Here is a 26,292-nt window from a genome sequence, read left to right on the forward strand (position 1 = left end):
AAATCTGTGAGATATGGTGGACTCTGGGGCTCATCATCGCCCTCTGCAGGGGGTTGGGTGGCATCACTTTGCATTACGCCACTGAACTGAGGTAAGCAGATACCATGGCGCGTCCGCTCGCGTGAACACCAACCGGCTCAGATGCTAATCTTCCTGAATTTCTGGGGGTCCCCACAGGCCAGAGTGCTGAGAGGCTGGAGTTTTCTTTGGTATTGAGGAGTCAGTACGTTGCCAATGGCCTGTAGCTTCATGCCTATGTTTTCTTCGATGAAATTTCCCTTCAACTCCCTTTGAAGCGCGGGCGGCTGGAGGTGCCTGCACACATCTCTCAATTCTCCTGCAAATTGGGTGTTTTCCTAAGCAAGGAGGAGGGCCGTGTCCAGAGCACTTCGTGTGTAAATTTATGCAATGGCTGCAGCGCGCAGCTCCTCAAATCGGGCTGTGTGGTCCCTTCGCATAGCTCATTTTATTTATGAATCCTCTGCGAAGCACACACGTCTTTCTGTCTTGCAATAAATAAAGAGCTCATTTATCGGAGCATCTGCGTGGAATGCTCTCTCAAGGGGACCCAGGGGCCATAAACCTTTTACAAGTCGAGTTTTATAAGGCATAGTGAGCAAGGTCCGCATTATGATTGCAAACCATATTTAATAATTCGGGTTCGGGTTCGAAGTTTGCCATCGTTTGGTTTGGCCCTTCTTTCTGGCTCTCTATCAGAGCATCCAAAGAATGGGAATCCGGGGCAGTGGGGAAAACTAAATGACCACAGAGTCACATTGTAAAAACAGAACAAAATTACAGATGCACATTTACACGTTATGAGCGCAGACACCGCCCTCTTTCCAACAGTGAAGTAACCTTAACCATCAGTTTGTGATTAAAATTCTTAGCCAGATTACATAGGAACGAGTCCCATCTTCTAACCTTCTTTCAACCTTGCAAATGGAAAGGGGCGACCGAATCGGTCCCCCCGAACTTATGGACGAGTGCCTCGATCCCCCCGGGAAGCCATTTTGGGCGGGAGGCGCGTCTCAGCTGGTATGCCCGAAGCGGCGTAGCTGGGGCGCGCTCGTTCCCGCCCTAGAGTGGGCTGGCCTAGACACCGACGCAGCCAGCCACGCCCTCAGGGGCAGGCAGGGGCGGGTATACGCCCGCCCTGAAGACGGATAAAAAGGGACGCAAGACCAGAAGACATCCTCTTGTTCTTGTGCTCTGAAGCTGCACCTCCTCGCTGCACGTGAGCTCGGGACAGAACGAAGAGCCAATTTTGAGCGTTTTAATCTCTCTCTTTGTCTTTTAGATACTTCGTCGAAAGGATGCCCAAGAAAGGAGCAAAGAGAATGTCGACTGACCAGTTGGTTCGGGCACTCATGAAGGACATGTCCGAAATTAAGAAGCGGTTGGCGGAGCGAGACGGCGAGGAGGGATCGGGGCGTCCACCGGCCGGAGGAAGGCCAAAGAAGCCGAGAAGGGGGCCGGTCGGGGGAGACGTCCCGGTTCCCTGTTCTCCGCTCGAGGCGCCAGCCCCGGTACCGGCCCCGGTACCGGATGAGGGGATTCCGATTCCCGTGATAGTCACCCCGACGCCTGCCGGAGATATGCCTCCCGAGTTGGCGGCACAATTGGCAGCATGGTTGGGGGACAGTAAGGGGGGCGCCATGGCTACCGAAGCGCAAGCTCTCATGAAGCAGTTGCGCGAGAAACATGATACAGCCAAGGTGCCCGCGCCGGATGCGGCGACAGACAAGCCCCAAGGGACGGCAGCAGCGTCCGGTGCAGGTAAGCGGCCATTGCCGATTGCAAGGGATGAGTCAACACCCTCTCGTAGGGAAAGATTGGGGCAACATGTTCCTTTGCCGATAAAGGAAAAGATCTGGGCGGGGGAATACGTTAACATTTTCTCCCTGCTCGTTGATCACTATGAGGTGGAAACTGTTAAGGGTCAAAAGGATCTGATGCATCCAAGTGTTTGGCGCGCAAAAATGGCCGCCTTTAAAGTGAATGAAAATATTGGTAACTGGGGTAACGCTTGGGGAATTTTCACGGCAATTTTGGGGGAACGTAGGCCTGATTTGCTCCCGGAATTTCCAGTATATCAGTCACGAATTATGGGGTACTCGACATCACACCAAGGAAACCAATGGTTTTGTTATGACAATCTTTTCAGGAAAGCGATGGAGCATAACAAAAGTTTAACATGGGACTGTTACGATTCTTTAACATGGAATAAGATGAAAGAGTCGGGAATGTTGAAAGTGCCATTGGTGGGGAGTGTTGTTAGCGAGTCCTCCCGCCAAAATGGGGGGACGCCCTTTCGGTCGGGTACGGGTACGGACGATTACCCGAGACCCGCCGGCAATACAGGAAAGAGGGGGTTCTGTTTCAATTTCAACAGAAGCAAATGTACTAGGCCCCCGGGATCTTGTAAGTTCAAACACGAATGTAGTGGTTGTGGGGCACCCCATCCTGAGTCCTCGTGCAGAGCCAAATCGGGTGAAAATGGGGGGAGAGGAGGCGCTAAACAGGTCTAATATAGTCCGAGGGGCGCCTCTACCAACCCCGATTGATACCCTGGCGATGACTCCCTGGCTCAGCGAATACCCTGATCGTACTTCTGCTGGGGTGCTACGAAACGGTTTTTTATATGGTTTCCGCATCCCGGTGGGTAACTTTCAGGGTGTCGGGACGTGCAAAAATCAACTTTCCGTCTTGCAGCATACCACTGTAGTACAGGATAAGATCCGGAAAGAGGTTAGCCGAGGTCGGGTAGCCGGCCCGTTTCCTGCCCCCCCGGTACAGAACTTTGTTTGTTCTCCTTTAGGGGTGGTCCCCAAGAGGGACCCGGGTGAGTTTCGATTAATTCACAATTTATCGGCCCCTCATGGCCTTTCTGTAAACGATGCAATTAATCCAGAGATATGTTCGGTGCGGTACGCATCATTCGATGAGGCCGTAGCCATTTTGAATCGCCTGGGGCCCGGGACGCTGATGGCGAAATCAGATATCGAGTCAGCGTTCCGTTTGCTCCCGGTATACCCGGATGACCAACGTTTATTGGGATTCATGTTTCAAGGTTTGTATTACATGGACAGGTGTATGCCAATGGGGTGCTCGATATCTTGTGCTTATTTCGAGAAATTCAGTAGTTTTCTGCAATGGGTTTACACGAAGAAAACAGGTTCTCGGAATGTGATGCATTACCTCGATGACTTTCTGTTCCTTGGGGCCGCTGGGGATGATGAATGTGCCCGGGCCTTGACTGAATTTTGTGTTTTAATGAATCAATTTGGCGTGCCGTTGGCACCAGGTAAAACAGTGGGTCCCACGACTTGCCTCGAGTTCCTCGGGATCGAGTTGGACTCTAGTGAGGGTTGTTTTCGTTTACCAGCTTCCAAAGTATCGAAATTCAAGACAGCCTTGCAAATGTGTAGCACTGCATCTAAAGTTACGCTGCATCAATTACAGCAATTGGTGGGGAAGTTGAATTTTGCCTTAAGGGTGATCCCGATGGCCCGCCCCTTCTCCCGGTCGATTGCACAGGCGATGGTCGGCCTAAAGGAGGGTCACCATCGCACAAGGTTATCGGCCGAGGTCCGCCAAGACATGCGTATTTGGTTGGCATTTTTGGCGGATTTCAATGGTCGAGTCGTCTGGAACAAACCGGCCTTGACCTCTGAAGAGCTTGGTCTATGGACGGATTCGGCGGGAAGCATGGGTTTCGGCGCCATCTTCGGCACGAAATGGTCAGCACAAAAGTGGCCAACATGGTGGCACGATGGGGGGCTGACGAGTAATATTGCTTTCCTTGAGCTGTTTCCTATTTGGGTGGCCCTCAGATCCTGGCCCGATGGATTTAAAAATCATTCTGTCATATTCTGGTCTGACAATATGACCGTTGTAGAATGCATTAATAGTCAGGCAGCACGCTGTAAAATGATTTTGAGGCTGCTTAAAGAAATTGTCTTATTGTGTATGCAACTGAACGTGGTATTCAGAGCAAAACATGTCCCGGGGGTGTTGAATCAGGCTGCTGATGCACTGTCTCGTTTTCAAATGCAGGCTTTCTCGGGTTTCCTTCCCTCAGCGGATCCCGAGCCAGCACCCTTTCCCGAAGCTCTCTGGTCTCTCGGTGCCCCGAACTTCGTTACCTCGTGGGAGAGAGTCTAGCACCAAGGACGAGGAAGGCATACGAAGGGGCGTTTCGGGCTTATTTGGCCTTTTTGGGGACGGAGAGAGGGGGACTTTGGGGCCACGAGGATTGGGTAGTACATTTTCTGATGTCCTTGCGTAAGGCTGGGAAGTCGGTGGCTACAGCCCAGAGGCATCGTGCTGCCATCTCCTTTGTTGCCAGGGCTCATAATATCCAGGACCCGACAGCGTCTTTTGCTGTACAGAAAGCGCTGCGTGGGTGGCAACGCCTTGAGGGTCGCAGAGTAGATGAGAGGCGCCCGATAGGTCTGGATAGGTTGTCCCAGTTGCTGGCCACACTCCCCGACATATGCTCGTCTCAGTTCGAGGCCTGTTTGTTCCGAGCCGCTTTTACGCTTGCATTTCACGGGGCTATGAGGATAAGTGAGCTGGTGGCAAGGAACAAGCGGGACGTGGCGGGGGGTTTGTGCCGGGAACACGTTCAGATTAGGGGTGAGACTATGACGGTATCCTTTGTCAAGTCGAAAACCGATCAAAGTGGGGTGGGAGACTGCATAGTCATTCGCAGGATTCCAGGGTCCTCCATGTGTCCGGTGAGGTGTTTAGAGGATTACCTAGCACGAAGGGTGGCAGCATGGGGGGGGACAATGTTGAGACACGCGGACGCCACCCCACTGACAAAGTTTCAGTTTCAGCGGGTGCTCGCGATGTCAATTTCCGCAGCAGGCTTGGACCCGTGTGAGTTTGGGACCCACTCCTTTCGGATAGGGGCTGCCACTGAAGCTGCAGCCAGGGGTCTGAATGTGGAACAAGTAAAACGAGTGGGGCGTTGGTCCTCCAATTGTTATAAGAGGTATGTGCGGTTGCACATGTTGTGAAGCTGTAACAATGTACTCACGCTTCTTGTCTTTTGTTTGGTTTTCAGTTACGCAAGCCTTCGAGGCGGGGCGGACTATGCAGTCGACCCAACACCGGGCCAGCGGTCAGACATCACCGGCTGTGAGAAAGGAGGTGTGGGTCGTGGGCCACTCATACGTGAGGCGTGCCGCAGACGTATTCAAAGCAGGTGACATGATTCACGTAGCTGGGGAATACGGGTACAGGATGTCCTTCTACGGAAGGGGCGGTCTCTGTATTGACCAGTTTCAAGCTTATTTTGAGGGTTTGTTAGGGCGGATGAGGTCACCGCCGTCTATAGTCATAGTACATTTAGGGGGCAATGATTTGGTCACCACCGGTAGACGACTTCTCCTGGAGGCAATGCTTTCCACCGTAAGTTGGTTGGCGAGGAAAGTTCCGGGGTGCATAATTGCGTGGTCTCATATGATCCCACGAAAAGTGTGGCGGGGGGCTATTTCGATCCCTGCTTTGAACCGTTCTGTTAGGAAATTTAATAATAAAATGAGTGGGTTGTTCCGTTCCAGGACATTGCATTCTATCCCGCACGGTTGTATTAATGATGACAGTATGTATATGGGGGATGGTGTGCATTTGTCTCGGGTGGGAAATGAGTTACTCATAGGAGACTTCTTAGCATGGTTGAAAACGTTGGAACATGACCTTTAGCTAGGAGTTTTTGGTGGGGGGCCCGGATAGCCGGTCAACTATCCGGGCCTGTGGCGGTAAGGTCATGATCGGTGAGCACTAATTAGTAGATCCCTATGAGTGGGCGTCACCCAACACGGATGGGAGCGCTCGGGAGAGGTGGCCATTGGCCCCTCAATGGGGAGGCGGTCCCTTCTAAGGATGGGTCGCCGGAAGTAAAGGAAAGGCGGTCAAGGCCCCTTCCTTTGTAGGAGGGGTTACAGCCCCCTCCTGGGGAATTTCCCGGGGCCAGTGACATCTGCGACGGCAGATGCGGTAAGTTGTGTGGGGTTGGGATAAGGGACACGATACCTTCTAGATACCTCACACGAGTATTCGAACGACCTTTAACTGGCGTCGAATTTTAGGTGCCCCCGTCAAGTCAAGGGAAATTGGTAGTAGTTGCACTTGAGGTACGCCTCCGTGCTGTCGCCCATCCCAAGTGGGAGGGGTAAGTCCGGTTAGGGATCTTGACACCGGTTATGACCTTGCCGTTGGCCCTTAAACGTTAGGTTGTACAATTTCAATATGTCAAGAAATGTTTTGTAGGTTGCTAGTTCGGCTAGGAGAACCTCTGTATTAGAGAATCTGTTAAGGTTAGCCAAACATCGCAATATGGTAATGAAATTGTACATAACATGAAACGTTTAATGTTTTAATTTTGTTTTTAATAAATACGGCCGGGATGGTCACTCCATCCCACTTCCAAAAACTTCAAGAACTGTTTCCGGTTTCACTCCTTTTGGGGATTGTGTTGAGAGGGGGTGGCGGGTATCTCGGCTATATGGAAAGGGGCGACCGAATCGGTCCCCCCGAACTTATGGACGAGTGCCTCGATCCCCCCGGGAAGCCATTTTGGGCGGGAGGCGCGTCTCAGCTGGTATGCCCGAAGCGGCGTAGCTGGGGCGCGCTCGTTCCCGCCCTAGAGTGGGCTGGCCTAGACACCGACGCAGCCAGCCACGCCCTCAGGGGCAGGCAGGGGCGGGTATACGCCCGCCCTGAAGACGGATAAAAAGGGACGCAAGACCAGAAGACATCCTCTTGTTCTTGTGCTCTGAAGCTGCACCTCCTCGCTGCACGTGAGCTCGGGACAGAACGAAGAGCCAATTTTGACCCACCCACCAGCCCCTGAAGACAGCCAGTTGTGTATAATAAAGTTGATTAATCTTGTTTTGTTTTCGTTTCCAGGTTGTAGTGCCATGATGATTTGGAGTTAATAAAGAATGTTCGTTTTGAGTATGTTTACCATTAAAGATATTCAGTTAGTGTCAAATTTTGATGTATGCTCTTTCGGTCATAGTGACCAATGTATTCTTAGGTTGATTAGCACTGTCGTATTTATTTTGGTAGGCGGTAAGGTCATGATCGGTGAGCACTAATTAGTAGATCCCTATGAGTGGGCGTCACCCAACACGGATGGGAGCGCTCGGGAGAGGTGGCCATTGGCCCCTCAATGGGGAGGCGGTCCCTTCTAAGGATGGGTCGCCGGAAGTAAAGGAAAGGCGGTCAAGGCCCCTTCCTTTGTAGGAGGGGTTACAGCCCCCTCCTGGGGAATTTCCCGGGGCCAGTGACATCTGCGACGGCAGATGCGGTAAGTTGTGTGGGGTTGGGATAAGGGACACGATACCTTCTAGATACCTCACACGAGTATTCGAACGACCTTTAACTGGCGTCGAATTTTAGGTGCCCCCGTCAAGTCAAGGGAAATTGGTAGTAGTTGCACTTGAGGTACGCCTCCGTGCTGTCGCCCATCCCAAGTGGGAGGGGTAAGTCCGGTTAGGGATCTTGACACCGGTTATGACCTTGCCGTTGGCCCTTAAACGTTAGGTTGTACAATTTCAATATGTCAAGAAATGTTTTGTAGGTTGCTAGTTCGGCTAGGAGAACCTCTGTATTAGAGAATCTGTTAAGGTTAGCCAAACATCGCAATATGGTAATGAAATTGTACATAACATGAAACGTTTAATGTTTTAATTTTGTTTTTAATAAATACGGCCGGGATGGTCACTCCATCCCACTTCCAAAAACTTCAAGAACTGTTTCCGGTTTCACTCCTTTTGGGGATTGTGTTGAGAGGGGGTGGCGGGTATCTCGGCTATATAAAATTCCAACACTTTCCCAGATGGGTAGGTGTTAGAGTGACTATGTGCTTAACATTGAACTTTTAGGGCCCTCGCTCTGTTTATTTATTTACATACCTGACATTTTGCATCTGATTAAAAAAAACTACAGGCTTGCTAAATATACAGCAATTAAGAGACAAATTATGTGAAAGGATTGGCTAAGGCCTGTAGTAATATTAAACAAATTATGGGACATTATCTTTCACATTTTTTGTCAATATATATATATTTTGACAGCAACAGCAACTGAAGAAGGCTATTCGCCGAAATGCATTTTGCCACGCTGTCCACTATTAAACGGCTCCTGCAAAGTTCCCTCTTTTGGCCTCTTCTCCTTTCCAACTTGTGAGGAGTGCGGTTTCATATATATATATATATATATATATATATATATATATATATATATATATATATATATATATATATATATATATATATATATATATATATATATATATATATATATATATATATGTATGTATGTATGTATGTATATATATATATATATATATATATATATGTATATATATATATATATATATATATATATATATATATATATATATATGTATATATATATATATTTTAGCACACATTGGTATAAAGTAGATCCCAATTCCCAATGCTATAGAAAAAAAAGATTTCTTGTGAATGACAACTACACACCTTCAACAGATCCAATATGAAATGTTATTTAACATCAAGTTAAAAGATTGCCTTGCATGGAAACACCCTTTCATTATCACTATCCCTCCTAATTCCTGTAGTTAAAAGGTTTACATATACAAGATAAAGTACCTCTGTCAGTTATTAAAAGTATATTGGAGTTCCAAGACAATGTTGAGGAACGAGGCCACAGACCAAATTAATCTATATAGTGATGGACCTTAGAGGTGACTTGCAGTATAATTATAATGTTCAGCAAAGGGGTATTTTTATTCCTTCTAATACATGGTCACGCCATCACAATTTCCCTCAAACCATTTCCACCCTTGGGGCTCCATTAAAATGGCGGGCGGATGGGGGCGGACTGCCCACCATAAGGGCGGGGCTCCCACAGGGTGTATTAGGATGCGTCCGCCACTGTGGCGGGCGCATCCTGTATTTTTAGCATTGTGGCAGGCGGTGCTCTCTGAGTGAAGGAGAGGTGGGGTGCACAAGGGGGGTACCCGTGTGCACCCCCACCTCTCCTTCACTCTGGGGGCCCGCAGGGGATCCCCAGTGTGAAGACCGTATGCCTTTCCGTGGCGGCATCGCCGCCACGGAAAGGCATCTCTCTAACCCCATTGTTGTTAATCTTGAATTGTTGTGTTTGGTTATGAAGAAAGGAGGCAAACCAGTTTAGCACAGGTCCTGAAGGACCCATCTCCCTCTCCATGACCAGACAAGTCAACGCCGTCTCCTCGTCGTGCTTCAACATCCTGCGCATGCTACGTAAGATCTTCCGGTGGATCCCACCGAGACCAGGAAAACGGTCACCCAGGCCCTCGTCACCAGCCGTCTGGGCTACGGCAACTCCCTCTACGCTGGAACCACCGCCAAACTCCAGAAGAGACTCCAGCGGATTCACAACGCCTCAGCACGACTCATCCTGGACATCCCCTGTCGCAGCCACATCTCCGGACACCTGAGAGCTCTGCACTGGCTCCCGGTCAACAGGAGAATCACCTTCCGTCTCCTCACCCAGGCTCACAAAGCCCTACACAACCAAGGCCCAGGATACCTCAACAGCCGCCTCAACTTCTACGCTCCCACACGCCAGCTTCGATCGACCGGCCACGCCCTCGCCGCCGTCCCCCGCATCCGAAGAGCCACCACAGGAGGAAGGTCCTTCTCCTACCTGGCCACCAAGACTTGGAACTCCCTCCCGACCCACCTCCGCCTGACCCAGGACCACCTTGCCTTCAGGAAGCAGCTCAAGACCTGGCTGTTCGAGCAGTAGCGGACCCCCCCTCCCCTAGCGCCTTGAGACCCTCCGGGTGAGTAGTGCGCTATATAAATGCTTTGATTGATTGATTGATTGATCCTCAGTCTGAGCAGATCCAGCAAACTCTCATGTGTGACCGTATCAAAAGCTGAGGATAAGTCCAGCAGGATGAGTAGGTATGAGCCGTTCTGGTCCAGGATTTGAAGTGCATCATCAATAATGTGAGTCATGGCTGATTCCGTGCTGTGCCGCGCTCTGAAGCCTGATTTGTGGTTGTCAAGGAAGTCAAAGTGAACAATATGTTTTGTTAGTTGGTGGTGTACGCATTTTTCAATCTGTTTGGCCAGGATAGGGATATTGGAAATAGGACGATAGTTGTTAAGATTCGTGGGGTCAGCTGTTGGTTTCTTAAGAATGGGTGAGACTTGGCCAACTTTGAAGGTATCTGGAATGCAACCTTTTTGGAGTGAACTGTTGATGATTTTGGTCCATAGCAGAAGCAGCCATGGGGTTAGGTCTTTAACAGCGTTAGCAGGGAGCAGGTTGATGAGGTGGTTGGATGGGTTCAAGGTATTTAGAATCTTACCCAAAGCCTCTTCTGAGTAGGTGTCAAAGGACGACCAGGAGGCATTGTTCTTTGGGACACACTTTGGAGGTATTTGGTGTGTAGTAGTTGGTGGTGACGAGGGGGTTTGTGAATGTGGCACAGAATAAAGTAATCGGTCCTTTAAGAGATCGTTCTCGATGTTGAGGGTCTTCTGAGTGAAGAAGGCGGACAATTGTTCACAGTTGGGTTGCGATTGGGCGGCGTCTTGTAACCGTTGAGGGGCGTCCTTAGATTGAGTTTTGATTAGCTCAAATATTTTTTGGGGGCGATTTCTAGCTTGGTCTAGTTGGTGTTTGAAAGAGTCAGCTTTAGTGCGCTGAGTCTTCTTGTAAAAGGCGTTTCTCTTTTCCCTTAGTAATTTGAGGTGGTTAGTCAACGGGACTGATCTCCAATTGCGTTCAGCAACTTTGAGAGAGCGTCTGTTTTCGTTGAGTAGGCTATTGTACCAAGGTTTTGAGTCTTTAGTGGAGACTCTCTTAAGTTGAAGATGGGCAACCTCATTGATTATTGCGGTCATCGAGTTAAGGTAGTGGTTGGTGAGATCATGCACGTCTGTGGTGCCAGCAGGAGGCAATAGAAGGTTGTAGCTTGAGAAAGGTAGTGCGTGTGGGCCCGATTAGACCAGACCACAATCCCCAGCAGTCCCTGGGGCGGCAGCGCGCCCGTGACGTGCTAGAAGCGCCCGGAGGCGCTTGTAAAAGGCTGACACCCCCCTCGCCCCGCGAGTCGCGCGCGGGACCGCGCCGGGCTAAGCCCGGGCAAAGGGCGGGCCCTCTGTGGCCCTCAGTGGTCTGCAGTGGTCGGTCGGGCCACCCCCCTTATTTTTGCTTCACTTTATTTCGTGAGTACTGTTTAAATTTAATTAGTTTTTAACTTGTTTCTTTGCTCATACAAACCCCACTACCATTGGTATAATGCCTCCAAAGGAAAGTAAAGGGAAGAGTGACACTGTTGCTTTTACGGGAGCTATGGACCAATTTATCAAAAGAATGAACTGTGTGGTGGATGAAAGTATAAATATTATGAAAAGGAGGGTTTCACAGGAATTGGACATTGCGAGAAGATCTTCTCTTGGGCCAATGGCACATGTTCAAACACCTATTTCTAAAGTCAGAACTGAAACAGTAGGAAAGTCTATTGGTTCCCAAAGTAATGAAATCAATGTGGATATAATTACTAATGACGATATATTGAATGCATCAGAGAGTAGTTCTCTAATTGTCTCAGAATCTATTTTACAATCACCTAATAACTTACCTAATGTTCGTGCTGCGCCGGTACCTGTTGAGCAAGCTAAAGTGTATAACACCAGACAGCAGAAAGGGGCGAACACAGGGGCTATTCCAAAGAACAAACAAGGGCCTACAACCAATATTAGTGGTAAGAGAAAGAAGGGTCCCAAGCATCCTGTGTCACCTAATATTAGCCTGGAAGGGGCTGCTGGTACAAACAAGGATATAGCAGGGATTGGTGCAGAAGGGGGGGATTCTGCTTCCATTGTTATACTCGAAGCACTACGACATATGCTCCACCCATTAGAGGAGAGACTAAGTAAAATAGAGGTATTTTTAAAACGTATAGAAAGGGACATAAAGGAGAGAATAGATAACCAACAGAGTAAGTCTATTATTAATCCGCAAATAACATTGTCAACAGCTATTCCTGTAAAAACCCCAGATGTTATACTAGCGCCAAAGGAAAAAGTAGCACCTAAACCAAATGTGGGGGACCCTATGACACCTAGAGATGTACCCAATAACCAACCACAAAAGCAAAGTACACCAAGTACAATAATAGGCAGTAAGGGGGTGATAAAAGGAAATAGACCAAGTAAAGACCAGGTAAAGGATGTACTCAATCTCCCCCCGGAGGTCTGTCCATTTGTGGCAATCCTGACTGGAGTCCCAGAGTTAGGCGAACAGGAGTTGGAAAGCTCATCTTACCTCTGGAAAAGGGTGACTAAATGGCTAAATACCAATTGGCCGCTACCCCCTGGTCTGAGGGGCAATATCCTGAGCATCAGGCGAGTACCCTGGGTGGGCTACTTGACGAAAGACATAGGGATAGCATAGTTATCAATTTTGACAATCCAAGAATAGTTAACTATATCTGCAATTGGAAGTACCCTAACCCAGACCCAGCCACCACCATACATCCATTTAAACTAACACATTTTTACCCACCCGGCCATTTTCATTTTAGAACTGATGGGTGGACTATGGTAAGACATCGCGGTAGGAGACACCAAAGAGGAGGTTGGTCAGGACAAATCCATCACCCCCACAACTTCTTCTCCTATAACCAATTTGATTGCCTCGAGTCAGTTGATTGACTACAGGTATTACCACTGACCACTAGACCTGAGGAATCCTCATTAAATTATGTAACCCCGAAACCTAATGTTATACCTTTTAAGGAGAGTGGGGAGGTGAATATACCTTTTAATCACCTGGAGATGGGCTGTGAAAAAGTTTGCAATAGTAACAAGATGGCAGGGAATGGCCATGAAGTAAACACAAGATCTCGTGACTCAGAGGAAGAAGATAGTGATAACAGTGAGTTATCTGTGGATAGGCACGTAAACATCTGTACTACTGTTGATGAAAATCTACTTCCCACTGTTAATTCTAGTACACATTGTTTAAAAGAGAGATCCTCACTGATAACTTTAGTTTCGTGGAATATCGCTGGAGTTGGTATAAAAATGTGTGATCCTGACTGGAATAGTTATATTAACTCATTTGATATTTGTGTGCCACAGGAAACCTGGGCCACGGATCAGATCCATAGAATAGGATATAGAACCTAACAAGTGGCGGCCGTCCCTTCAGTAAGAGGGCGAGTCTCTGGAGGGTTGGTAATATGGATCAGTACAACTATCGATGTGGGGATAAAAATGTTAAATACCGATTCCTTAGACATACTTGGACTGAAACTAACCACAAGTGATAAGAGGCTAATAAACCTTATAAATGTGTACAATAGACCATGTCCAGCTAATAGGGAATCTCCATGTATTGAGAAATTGGAAATGTTTATGGACACCCTAGACCAAGATGAAAGTATCATTTTATGTGGCGATCTGAATTGCAATTTTGAGCCGATTGTGGGGATGGTTAAATTGTATGAGGATGAGGACGTTGCTAATGGGATACCTGCACTGAATAATGGAACTGTTCCTGGGACCACATTAGCCCTCCAGATCACAGGGCTGCTCACAGGCCATGGTTTAAGGGCTTGTAATGGGCGCATGCCATCAGACTCCCCGAGAGCATTTACCTTTAGTAGGGGGAATTGTAGGAGCAAGATAGATTATGTTTCTGTTTCTTTTAACCTGTGGCCATATACAAATGATTTAAAGGTTAGAGACCGTTTTGAGAGCGATCACTTCCCGTTGGAAATGAGTTTTTGGTCTAGTATGCTGAAGGAACCTGGTGTTACTGAGGGTATTCATAGCCTAGAAGTCCCATCAACCTGCGATAATGTCGTACTAAGTAATAATCGAAGGGCTGTTAAATGGGCATACATTCTTGAAAGAAAAGATTTGTTGGCTAACATTTATTCCACATTTGTGAACTCATTTGAATTCTATAATATGGATGAATGCAAACCTGGTGAATTCATTGGACTACATAAATCCTTTTGCAAAAAACTGATTGATCTTATTACTAAAAAACCTAGGAAAGGGAACGGGTTGGCAAACGCAAAATCAGTAGGCAAACCCTGGTTTAACAAGGAATGCCGAGTTGCCAAGACCGACCTGATTAATGCGGTAAAAAGCAAAGGCTCTGTAGAACTTAAAGTAAAAAGGAAAATCTACAATAAAACGATAGCTGCTGCCAAATCATCCTGGGATGAGGACCTATGGTCTAGTTTGTTATCAGCTGCAAAATCTAAAGATCACAGGCAGTTTTGGGAGTTAGTAGCTAAAGGGAATAAGCCAGATAAAGGCTCAAGGGAGGTTTTCCTAAATGAAGCTACATGGGTTGATCATTTCACATCATTATATGTAGCCCAAATTACAGAGGAAAAGCTCCCGGAAAACCCAAATCAAATAGTAACCCAGATAGAGAATGACGAAAACCCATTGGTAATCTTTGACATACAAGAGAAAGAAACAGCAATTGCTTCTGTGAAGCAAGGGAAGGCCCCTGGCCTGGATAAGATCCCTGGTGATCTTTATAAGCACAATATGGAGATCTGGGCACCTTATCTAAATCATTTGTTTAATATCATCGCAGCTGGTGACCAAATCCCTGATACATGGGATGGGGCTGAAATTATCACTATTTTTAAAAAGGGGGATAGAGGCGATCCAGCGAACTATCGCCCCATCAGTCTTTTAGATATAACACAGAAAATGTATGCCAGACACAGTCTAAACCGCGTAAACACGTGGTTGGAGGAAAACTTGGTTTTATCCAAGTATCAGGCAGGGTTTAGGGAAAAGACCGGGACCACCGACCAGGTATTAAGGCTATGCTGCTTGTACTGGAAATATGTCGTCATCCACAGAGGTAATCTATATGTTACCTTTGTGGATTTACTAGCAGCATTTGACCTTATCCCTCGTGACTTATTGTGGAAATCACTGAAAATGCAGGGGTTCCCAGGTGAACTACTGAAATTAGTGACTGGGTTACACCAGAATAACTACGCTAGGGTAAGATGGGGCCCAAATGGTGAACTCACAGATGCAATCCCTATCAAGAGAGGAGTACGCCAAGGGTGCGTGCTGGCACCTACACTTTTCTCCCTTTATGTCAACGATATTGCAGTTTATATGGAGAATTGTGACAATGACTCTCCTCGCCTGGTGGGGAACGAGTTCCGTCCCTCCTCTTCGCGGATGACACGATTCTCATTTCTCAAACCCCTCGGGCCTACAGATTCTATTAGATAGGTTCCAGCAGTATTGTACCACAAAAGGGTTAGAAATTAATGTAAAAAAGACTAAATATATGGCTCTTAATCCCCATAAAAGTTTCAGGAAAAACCTAACACTGAATGGAGAAAAACTTGATTATGAACTAAGTTTTACTTATTTGGGAGTATTATTAGATTCATCTTTAAATTGGAGACCCCAATTAGGAAAATCTAAAATTGTGTTCAAACAAAATTGTCTTCCGATACTGAAAAGACATAACAAATGTGCAAACAAGGCAGTTACCCCAGCGTTAGAACTCTTTAAATGCAAGGTCCAGTCAGCAGTTTTGTATGGGGCAGAACTTTGGGGACCTGTGTGTAGAAAGACCTTTGAAATCTTGGAGAATAAGTTCATAAGGGGATTATTAAAGGTTCCTAACAACACTCCATTATTACCCCTACTCCTCGATATGAACATACGACGCACTGATCTACATGCAATATTAAGACCGCTATTGTTATGGGTCAGGTTGTGGATTACCCCTGAGTTAACTGAATACAAAAATGGACTGGCTGAAGTTTTGAAACTAGACACTAGCAGCAAGATTTCTTGGTTTAAACATGTTAAAATCTGGTTAACAAAATTGGGTTTATCCCATTTTTGGAGCCAGCCAGAATCCTTGACTGTATCCTCAAAGAAAATAGTCAAACCTTCCTTTTTCCTTTTGGGCCCTTGTGAGCCATGATGCTGTATATGTTGGAGCACATGGCCCTATAACTGAAAATGTTTTCATGGTAAAAGATGTAGCCCAGTTTGAAATGTTTCTTGATGAGATTCAGCCACCATTGGCGAAAACCCTGTATTTAAAGTATAGGTACGGTATACTAAGAACCCGGGAAACCGAGTCAAAATGGGGGAAAATTAGTAATGACAAATGTACCTTATGCACAAATAATGTAAGAGAAGACATTTTTCATATTCTGTTTTTCTGTCCAAGCTATGTAGAAACAAGAAGGAAATGGATAGTGCCATTGTGCCGTAATATCGGAACAACTTCGTATAAGGAAGCTGGAAGAATACTAATTACGGACACTAGTCAAGCAATAGTGTTTGGCATTAGTAGATTTCTCTTGGCAGTAAAATTTATTAGACAAAAACTGTCTCTTCCATTTTAAGCATCTGGCTGTTATAACTTAATTTAATGCTTTTTTTAACCTTGTAAATATTTTAAACAAACTTTTAACTATATTTATTGATGTGTGTTTCAAGCCCATCTTCATTATTTTGCTGTGAAGGGTTATGGTTAGTATTTGGTCATGCACTATCACTTTTTCTGATTGTATATTCTTATACATTTGTCGATAATAATGTGGTCATGTATATTATGTATTTTGTATGTATATTATGTATTTTGTATATCTTTTATGGTGCAATGGCAACGAAATAAAGATTATTGAATTGAGTTGTTTCAAGTCTATTTTCCAGATCTTTGGTTTCCTGGCCTGAACTGAGTTAAATGTGACTGTTTCCTTGATAAAGAAGGTAAGATGTGGAAAGATGTGGTAATCAGACCAGTCGCAGGGTTGTATTGATTCCATTTGAATGACGTCAGTTTTGGAGATTATTAGATCCAGGGTTGAACCTTTCTTATGTGTAGGGTCATTGCAGGTTTGGGCCAGGGCTAGATCATCCAGGAAGCTTCTGAGGCATTTGACAATTGTGTTGTTGTTGTCATTCCAGTGGAGATTGAAATCTCCGAGGAATATTTGGTTGTTTTACATACCGTTGTTAGTTGAAAACATATCCATGACTTGTTCATAGAAAATGAGATTGTCACCTGGTGGATGATAGGTGATGTGCAGTGAACAAGCTTGTTTGCTGTTGCTGCTAAGGTCTATGCAGAAGTATTCGCAGGACGTAAGTACCGGGGATGTGGCTCTATTTACAGTGATGTCACTACGATGAATACCGGCTATTCCTCCAACGATCTTACCTATTCTGTCTAATCTGATGATGTCGTAGTTCGGGGGAACTAGAATGTCCATCAGTGTTGTGGAGGAATCAGTTAGCCAGGTTTCAGTTAACAATAGCAGGTCTAGTTCTTGTGAAAGGATGAGCTAAGCTATGTCAGCAGCATGTCTGGAAGCCGACCTTCAGTTTAGAAGTGTGTATTTAAGCCGGGGAGTAAAGAGAGAACAGGAGAGGTCTTGGGTGAGATGGATGTGTGTAAGGTTGCTCTCGACGATCCCTCTATTATTGTGTCTGGCAACTCTGAGTGGGTTAGGGTGGAGGGTAGGGATGGTCAACTGAGTTGCGGTATGCAATTATAAAAGAACCAGATGCTTTAGCATCAGCAATAAAGGAATTGAAGAGTGTTAGGAGTTTGGGAACAAAAATTGAGGAAAAAGTGGTATAAAATTCAACAGGGAGACCACGAGGTCCTGGTGCCTTTGATTTCTTTAAGGATCAAATAGCGTTAGTTATTTCTTGAACCGTTACTACTTTCTCTAATGCATTCATTTCATCAGGCAAAGAAGGGGGAGAAGGAAGACCCAAAAAAAAGTATCTACATTTTGAGTAATAGGATTCGTGTCATCAGAATAAAGAGATCGACAATAATCATGAAACACTTCAGCAATATCTTCATCTGACGACACCATGGTTTTAGTGGATTAATTCAAGAAGGACCAATGTTTTTACGTTCGGATTTACTTTTCAAATAATTGGCTAACATCCTACCTGCCATATTTTCACCACCATGATATTTAGATGTCATTTAAAAAAAGAACATTACAGGCTTCCATTGTTGCAAGATTTTTAAGTTCAGATTTGGCTTTAATCAACTCATGAAGATTAGAGGATGCTTTGGAAGTAAGTATGTTCCAATAATTTAAGTTTCTGTAATTGATCAGTATATGTTTTCTGTGCAGTTTTCTTTTTCTTCGAAACATATGAAATAGTGAAGGCACGAAAGGAGGACTTAAATGCATCCCAGTTATTGGAAACAGAGGTGTATAGTGGATTATTAAATTAAAAAAAATCAGTAATAAAAGCAGTGGCTTCTTTTTTGTATATTGTATCAGATAATAAAAAGTTATTGAGTTTCCAGCTACTAAATTGTGGGGAAGTAAGTGAGAGGTCCAATACAGCATGAACTGTTGCATGGTCAGAAATAAAAATGGAACCCATTTCCGATGATTGGATAGAGGGAAGCAAGGGTTTACTAACCAAAATATAATCAATCCTAGAACGTGTTTGATGAACATTAGAAAAAAAAGTATATTCAAGTAAGTCAGGGTGACAAGTTTTCCAAACATCAAATAATGGACAAGAGGGAATAGCTGATTGAAATGCTTTATGGGATTTATCAGGGTTAAACTTACATTTAGATAGTCTATCAGAAAAGGGATCAATCCATTGGTTAAAATCTCCGTCAATAATAATATTAGGGAAATCAATGGAGGAGAGTAAAATCTTAATGTAATTCCAAAACCCAGGGTCTGGTTTAACAGGGCCATAAATATTCAATAAGACTAACATTTTGTTTTGTAAAGCAAACCCTAGCCATCACCCAACGTCCATCATCATCACTTTGTGTAGACAAAATTTGTACAGATAATGACTTATGAAACACTATAGCAACACCCCCTTTTTTGTTAGATGCAGGAGAATAAACAACTTGACCCACCCACTGTCTTTTCAACTTAAGCAATTCTGCTTTATCACAATGAGTTTCTTGAAGAAAAGAAATCTGAGAATCTAGTTTGGATAAGTGAGACAATACCTTTTGCCTTTTGACGGGATTTCCAAGACCACGAACATTCCATGTGACAAACTTACACATAACAGAGGGGTGGATAGGTAATGTACATATGGAGTTGATACATGTCAGGGATACAGCTAAAAAAGAGACAACACCACAAATAAGATGTATAAGTGAAAAAAGCTACAGAAAAATAAGCATTACTGATGCACACATGCAACGAGTTGAGCAACACCACTGGAGAAAAACAAATATAGAGAAACCAAGAAAAAGACATTACAAAGTGAAAGAATAAAGAACGAGCAAAGAGAAGATAGATCAAGGAAAAAAATCCAGATCTATAAGGGATGAAAAGCAAAGATGCATGAGAAGTAGCTGCAACAACAAGAGATGGAGCGATAGAGAGAAAGATAAAAGTACTAGAATTACAAACAGCCATCAGAATTATGATAAGCTAAGAACAAAGCAACAGGAACATTATGGATTACAGGAGGAGCCAGCTGTAGAGTTTGTAGAGATAGTATGGAAAAACCACCTCAGTTTAACAGGATCATCGAACAAACGTGTTGAACCATTATGAGTAATTTTACTCATGCATGCATGAAGGACACCATAACGAATATTCAACTGTCTCATCTGAGGACGAAGGGCCAAAAATTCTTTCCTTCTAGCATTTGTGGCATTAGATAAGTCTTGAGATATGAAGATGTTGTGACCAGACCATTTGAGGTGACGTTTTGCTTTGACAGCAGAAAGGACACGCATTAAGACAGTAAATTCCAAAAACAGCATAATTATACTTCTAGGTTTGGAGGCATGAGGTTGCAGTTAAACAAGTCTATGGGCACGTTGGACATTCAATGCAGGCTTCGGCTGAAGATCAAAAAGATTTGACAGACATTTCTGTAGAAAAGGGAGCATATCTGGACCTTCAAAATTTTCTGGTAGACCATAAAGTCGAAAGTTATTGCGTCTATTTTGATTTTCAAGGTTCTCTGTTTGAAGCTTTAAACATGGAATTTCCTGTTCCAAAGTTGGAATTTTAAAAGAATCATTGTGTAAGTCGCTGATATGTTGCTCCATATCTAATACCTTAGCCTCCATACTGATCCATCTATCCTCTATCTGTTGAAGTTTCGCATTGGTCGCGGTCATAAACGACTTAAGACCTCTTACTACATCTAAGATAATATCAAGGACAGGATTTTGAGAGGATAGAATGGGTGAAGGGGTGAAGGTGGGGAAGGAGGGTCATTTTTGTCTCTCTTGGGTTTAGTACCTGTTGATGAGGTTCTCACTGCAGTTGGGGCTTCGTTGGCCATCTTGAAATGATTAAGCGGGCGAGAGGATATTTGTAATAGTGTTTTCAATCTGCCAATAAACCCAGTAGAAACACTGTAAAAATGTATATGGCTTCAGCAAGCATAGATCAAAAAGAATAACATAACCATCTTAATAGCACTCAGGTAATCGCTATTTAAATAATATACCAAAAGCAATGTGGCATGTAGTAAATCACAAGCCTGTATTTCCTAAGGCTATGAGGTGACTAAATGTAAGGAAAATATGAAAAACTGGCTCAAAATTGGATAAAAATGTCATATGTTCCAACAGTATAGTAGATACCGAGGAAAACTCCACTCATTCATAAGCTGGATGCTGAGTTAAAGATGAAGAGAAAAAAAGACTTGAGGCAAATGTGAAGGAAAGCAACACTTAAATTCATCCATTTTAACTACTTATGCTGAAAGAAAACCTTTAGGGTCAATTGAGACAGCATCAGCGTGAATATGCAGTTTATTCTGAAGAAAAGATGAAAAGACGAACATTATGCCTGTCCGCGCATTTAATAATGCAAACGCCGGTTACCTTGGCAGCGAGCGATACGAGTGGCTGCTGTAAGATGGCAGCTGCTGCTCATATAGCGATGAGGGAAAAGTGCTTTTGCCGTCGCTGATACTCCGAAAGCAGTAGGAGGCATCGGAGCGGTATTAATCACCTCTCTACACCTTCATCATCAAGAATCCACCAGTGCGGTTCCAGCTGCATCCACAATAAGCGGTACAAAAGGGGGTGATGATGGGCGGAGCCTCTGAACCCATGAAAAACTCACATCCAGTCAAAAGATCTGGGTTTAATCTCAGCCAGGCTTGCTTGAATCCAGTGGCAAAGTGAGCAAGGGACTCACGTCTGAGCATACCCTGCCAACTTATGGCGGCCAAAGCGGTACAAAATGGGGTGGTGATGGACGGAGCATCTGAACCAATCAAACACTCACTCCCAGTCAACAGATCTGGGTTTAATCCATTACTGTTCTTTAGCCCACTCTGCCACCCCAGTTTAGACATGGCCATATGCAAATCAGTCTCACCCTGTGCCTCATGGAACAGTCCAGCCCGAACTGCCAAGCCATGCCTTCCCTGGACCAAATTCAAGCTTCCTAGGACCGGTTTCTGGCATTACAGCCATCTTCAGCCAGAGTGTTTGATTGATTCAGATGCTCCGTCCATCACCACCCCCTTTTGGACCGCTTTTGGCCGCCATAAGTGTAGCAGGGTATGCTCAGACTTGAGTTCCTTGCTCACTTTGCCACTGGATTCAAGCAAGCCGGGCTAAAGACGGCTGGAATGCCAGAAACCGGTCTTCGGAAGCTTGTTTCCGGTCCAGGGAAGACATGGCTTGGCAGTTCGGGCTGGACTGCTCCCATGAGGCACAGGGTCACACTGATTTGCATATAGCCATGTCTGAACTGGGGTGGCAGAGTGGGCTAAAGAACAGTGATGGATTAAACCCAGATCTTTTGACTGGGTGTGAGTGTTTGATTGATTCAGATGCTCCGTCCATCACCACCCCCTTTTGTACCGCGTCCACAATAAGGGCTGTAATTTGAGGACAAGCTCCGTAGTCGGACGGAGCTCACAGGAACGGCGCCATCTTCCTGTGGCACGAGACCACACCCCCCCTATTGAACTCTTTTTAAGTCTGAAAATGTGAACAATAGAGGAATTATAATACAAAATCACGTTCAAACTCTGAACCACATAGGCAGTGCACCACTTCCAATTATGTTTATTGTTATGCTTCAAACATTTTTAACACTGTTGGAACATACCACAAGAAAGTCAGCTCAAGTCACAATGTAACCACAGTCTGAAATCTTAATGCGTAATTGTGTGAATCTTTTCCAAGAGATGGTCACATACTCTGTGTGTACAGCAAAGCACAACGGGGCATATTATCAAGGGCTTTATCTCCGCTTTTTGGCTTTAAGAGCCAAAAAAACGGAGATAATGTTTTTGCCATATTTACAAGGCAGTGCTAACATGCATTAGCGCATGTTTGCAGCCTTTTTACCAACGGCTCGCGTTGCATCTCTAATGTGATGCAAAGTGGGCGTTTCCACACATAACAACATGTAAAATATCGCTGACTTGACATCGCAATATTTACAAGTATTGCCCGGACACACATAGCAATAATAAAATCTGCGCTAACTAATAATGTTGAGACTTAGCTATCTTTGTTAAGGGGATGGATTGTCGTGCTACAAACACCAGGGGATATTTATAAGGTTTTCCCTATTGCTGCAAAAATATTGCTGGATTTCCAGCGATATTACTGCATTTCGCCGCTATTGCTGGATTTTATATCGCCTTGAAGAAGCGTGTTGTTGATATTGCGCTATCCAGGCGATACATTCCAGCGATAGCCGGCGATAACTGAAATAGCGCTAAGCGGGCTTAGCAAGATTTTTCTGACTTTGTTGGTAATATGGCCCAACGTGTTATCTAAAAAGTGACATTCCCAAACAGGAGGGAGATCACAAAGACTATAATCTATACATTCAGCCATTCCACTTACAAAACACTTTTAATGCAATGAGAAATCTTGAAAACATTCTTAATATTTGTTCCAACAAACTAAGAAAGCTTTATCTATTGCTGGTTGTTTCTACAGCATGCGGTTAAATTGATTTGTTTTTCTTCTATTTTTAAATGATATTTATGTGTTTACTTTGGGTGTCCAGCACTCACGTAAATCTTAATCCCGCAAAGATGGAATCCCACATTTTCTGCTTCAACAACAATTATTTTTTATTCAGACCTAGCTCTCAGAAATGAGTCTGTATTGCTTGACCTCCAGGCGATATCCAATGAAAAATCACATCCGTTCGGACATCAAACTTTGCTTCTGAATGCACTGCTAAGAAAACCAATGCAAGGAAATAGTACCTTCAGATCATTGACACATTGTTCCAGCAAAGGAAAAGATTGTGGTCAAAATGGGTTCAAGCTACTTTTGCATTAGAATCGTGCCACGCTGTAGCGCACTAGCAGTGAACTATATTTCCCAATAAGCCACCGACTCTTGTGCATAAGGCAAAATGGCAGCCATCTTGGATCTTCAAGTAGAACTTCATTTGTGATTCTTGGCACCCTTACTTGGCACTGCTGCAGCTGGACCTCACTACATGAATGTCTGTTTTTGAGCATAAGGGCCTCTAGTTCTCTAAGGCCTGTGGTCGAACTTGACTCTCTCTACAGAATCACCCCTTATTTTTGCCTTCCTTTGTGGGACCCAATTTTGTCGGGTATTAGGACTCTGCACACCTTACTCTTGCTAATGAGTGGTAAAATGCCCATGCTCTGTCTTCTGAACACATGAAACTTATTAAATCTGATTGGCCCATTTAATTTACTTAAAAGTCACCAGTAAATGGTACTATAGGTAGCCAGGCACTGTAAATTAAATACTACTAGTGGAATGCTGCACTCATTGTGCCGCCCACTAAAAAAGCACTGTAAAGCATGTCTCAGGCCTACCACTGAACCTGTAGTGCAGTTTTAAACTGCAATTTAGACCTAGCAAAATAGACATTTTGTAAAGGCCTATACCTTCCTTTTTAAAACTCCTAAGGAAGACTCTAAATGCTTCTAAAGTAGAGTGCATGGTATTTAAAAAGCATGACAAGTGGACTTCAGTTGTAAATGTCCTGACAACGAAAACCTCCCAAAGCCGTTTTTCACTGTAGCAAGGCTATCTCGCCCATAGACACCACGGGGTAACCGTTTTACACTTAATAAGTGATAACTTCATTTTGGGAGCAGTTAGAGAAATACGTATTCCTATCATTTGAATTGACATTTTAAATCCTCTTTTATGGTAAAGTCAGTTTTTTTATCACTATTCTGAAAATACAACTTTTAGCCAGTTGGCATTTTCCTGCTTAAACCAAATGTATTTTTCTGGTAGCGTCTGGCATCTCATGATGTTAATGGCCATCCTGTGGGGAAATGTGTATTCCTTCTAGACAGGGGACAAAAGGGGTCTAGGTGTAGAGGGTATAGGTCTTTCTGACAGGATGACTGGGGAGAAGTTGTGCTCTGCCTAACTACACTTTGAAAGAACCTGCCTACAGCACACACCAAAGAACCTGACACCAGGCCTGTCTTTGTCCCCCAAGCCAGATTGGAGCCAAACTTAGGGAAGAGGGAAGAAGTAATTTTGGAGTGCCAGCCTACCTACATGCAGACTGGCACTGGGTATTAAAGTGGCACACTTAGACAGTAGAATCAGAACATTCCTGGACCTGAGAAGATTCAAAAGAAGGACTGCTTTGTGGTTTGAAGAAGGAAGACTGGACCTGCTTGCCTGGAAACCAAATTCACAGATGTGAGCCCATGGTCAGTTAGCTAAGCTACTGTTTGAGCTACAGGGACTTTCAGAGGCCTTCCCGGCAACTGCTGAGGTGACTGGCACCAACAGGCCCTGTCGAGATTCTGCTTCTTACCTGTGCTGGAGTGAGTCTTTATCTCCAAGAGGTGCCTCCCCAGGTCCTGGACCCTTGGCTGGTGTCAGAGTGTACTCCTCCTCCTGCAAACTGCAAGAACTAGACTCCAGATCACAAAATCCAGAGGTTATAAGCTCTTCGGGTCAAAATTGAACCATCCTCGGCCCTCGAGCGAATTGTAGCGGATTTCCCTGAGGCCGACATGGGACCTGCATCTGAATGCCAACTTGACCTTCCCGGCTGAGAACTCCAGGATTTCACCAGCATAGTGCACTTCATGTCAGCAACAACTGCCCCATGTGTCCTGCCAATGCCATGTGATACTGTAACAACCGCACAGCTCTTCCCGCTGACAATGAAATGAGTAAGCTGACAAAGCGAAGCTCTGACTGAGGCTCCTCGCATGATACTGAACTGAGTTACAAGTTGAACTTCAACGAGGACAAACCTGGTCCTTGTATCAAACCCACACTTCATTGCAGTTTGTTTCAACTTTTGACTTTGACCCATCCGATGTGACAAGATGACAGCGATTGGCGCTTTGTGTCTCTAGGTGCTATTTTATTCAAAACTTTAAAAAATCATTACTCCTGGTTCACTTATTGGATTTTATGTTGGTTTAATGTCATTTTGTTAAACAAAAAAAGACTCCATGTTTCTAAGTTGGTTTGGGGTTTTTCTTTTTCACTATATTACTGTTGGAGTGCTGCATAAATACTATACACATTGGGCCATATGTAGGTAGCCCAATACAGGTCAGTAACGGCCGAAATTACCGGATTTCGGGCCGTTACCGACTGGTATTTAGGGTTTGAGATGTAGGAGGCAGGTTTGAGGATTCGGTAATTACCGATTCCTTAAGGAATCAGTAAAATACCGATTCCTTATTTTAAGGAATCGGTAATTACCGAATCCAAAAAGCTATGTAGGAGGCACTCAAGTGAGTGCCTTCTTGCTTTCAGGATTAGTTATTTACCACCATCTACAAGTTGGTGGTAAATATCGATAAACTTTAAAAAAGCTATTTTGTACTATTTTAAAAGTGCCATGTGGCAGACATACATGCCCTTAGGGTATGTATGTGTGCCACATGTGCACACATGCACGATTCAGGGGTGCAACAAGGTGTCAATATGATACCCTGCCACCCTTGAATATGTGCCCCCTATTACCGATTCCGTACTTACCGAATCGGTAATAGTGAATGGCTTCCTCCAGGCCCATAGGAATGAATGGGAATTACCGAATCGGTAAATACCGATTCTTAAATACCGAATTGTACTGATTCGGTAATATTTACCAAATTGTTTCCTACATACCATTTACCGATTCTGAAATACCAAATCGGTAAAATTCGGTATTTTAGAATCGGTAAATGTAGATTACCTACATATGGCCCATTGTCTCTAAGTTAAGCCTGACTAATTTTGTGAAGCTACCAGAGGGTTAAGTACAGATTTATTTGGTGACTTTTGTGGTTC

Source organism: Lissotriton vulgaris, chromosome 5 (genome assembly GCF_964263255.1).
Source record: "Lissotriton vulgaris chromosome 5, aLisVul1.2, whole genome shotgun sequence".
NCBI classification, from domain to species: Eukaryota; Metazoa; Chordata; class Amphibia; order Caudata; family Salamandridae; genus Lissotriton; species Lissotriton vulgaris.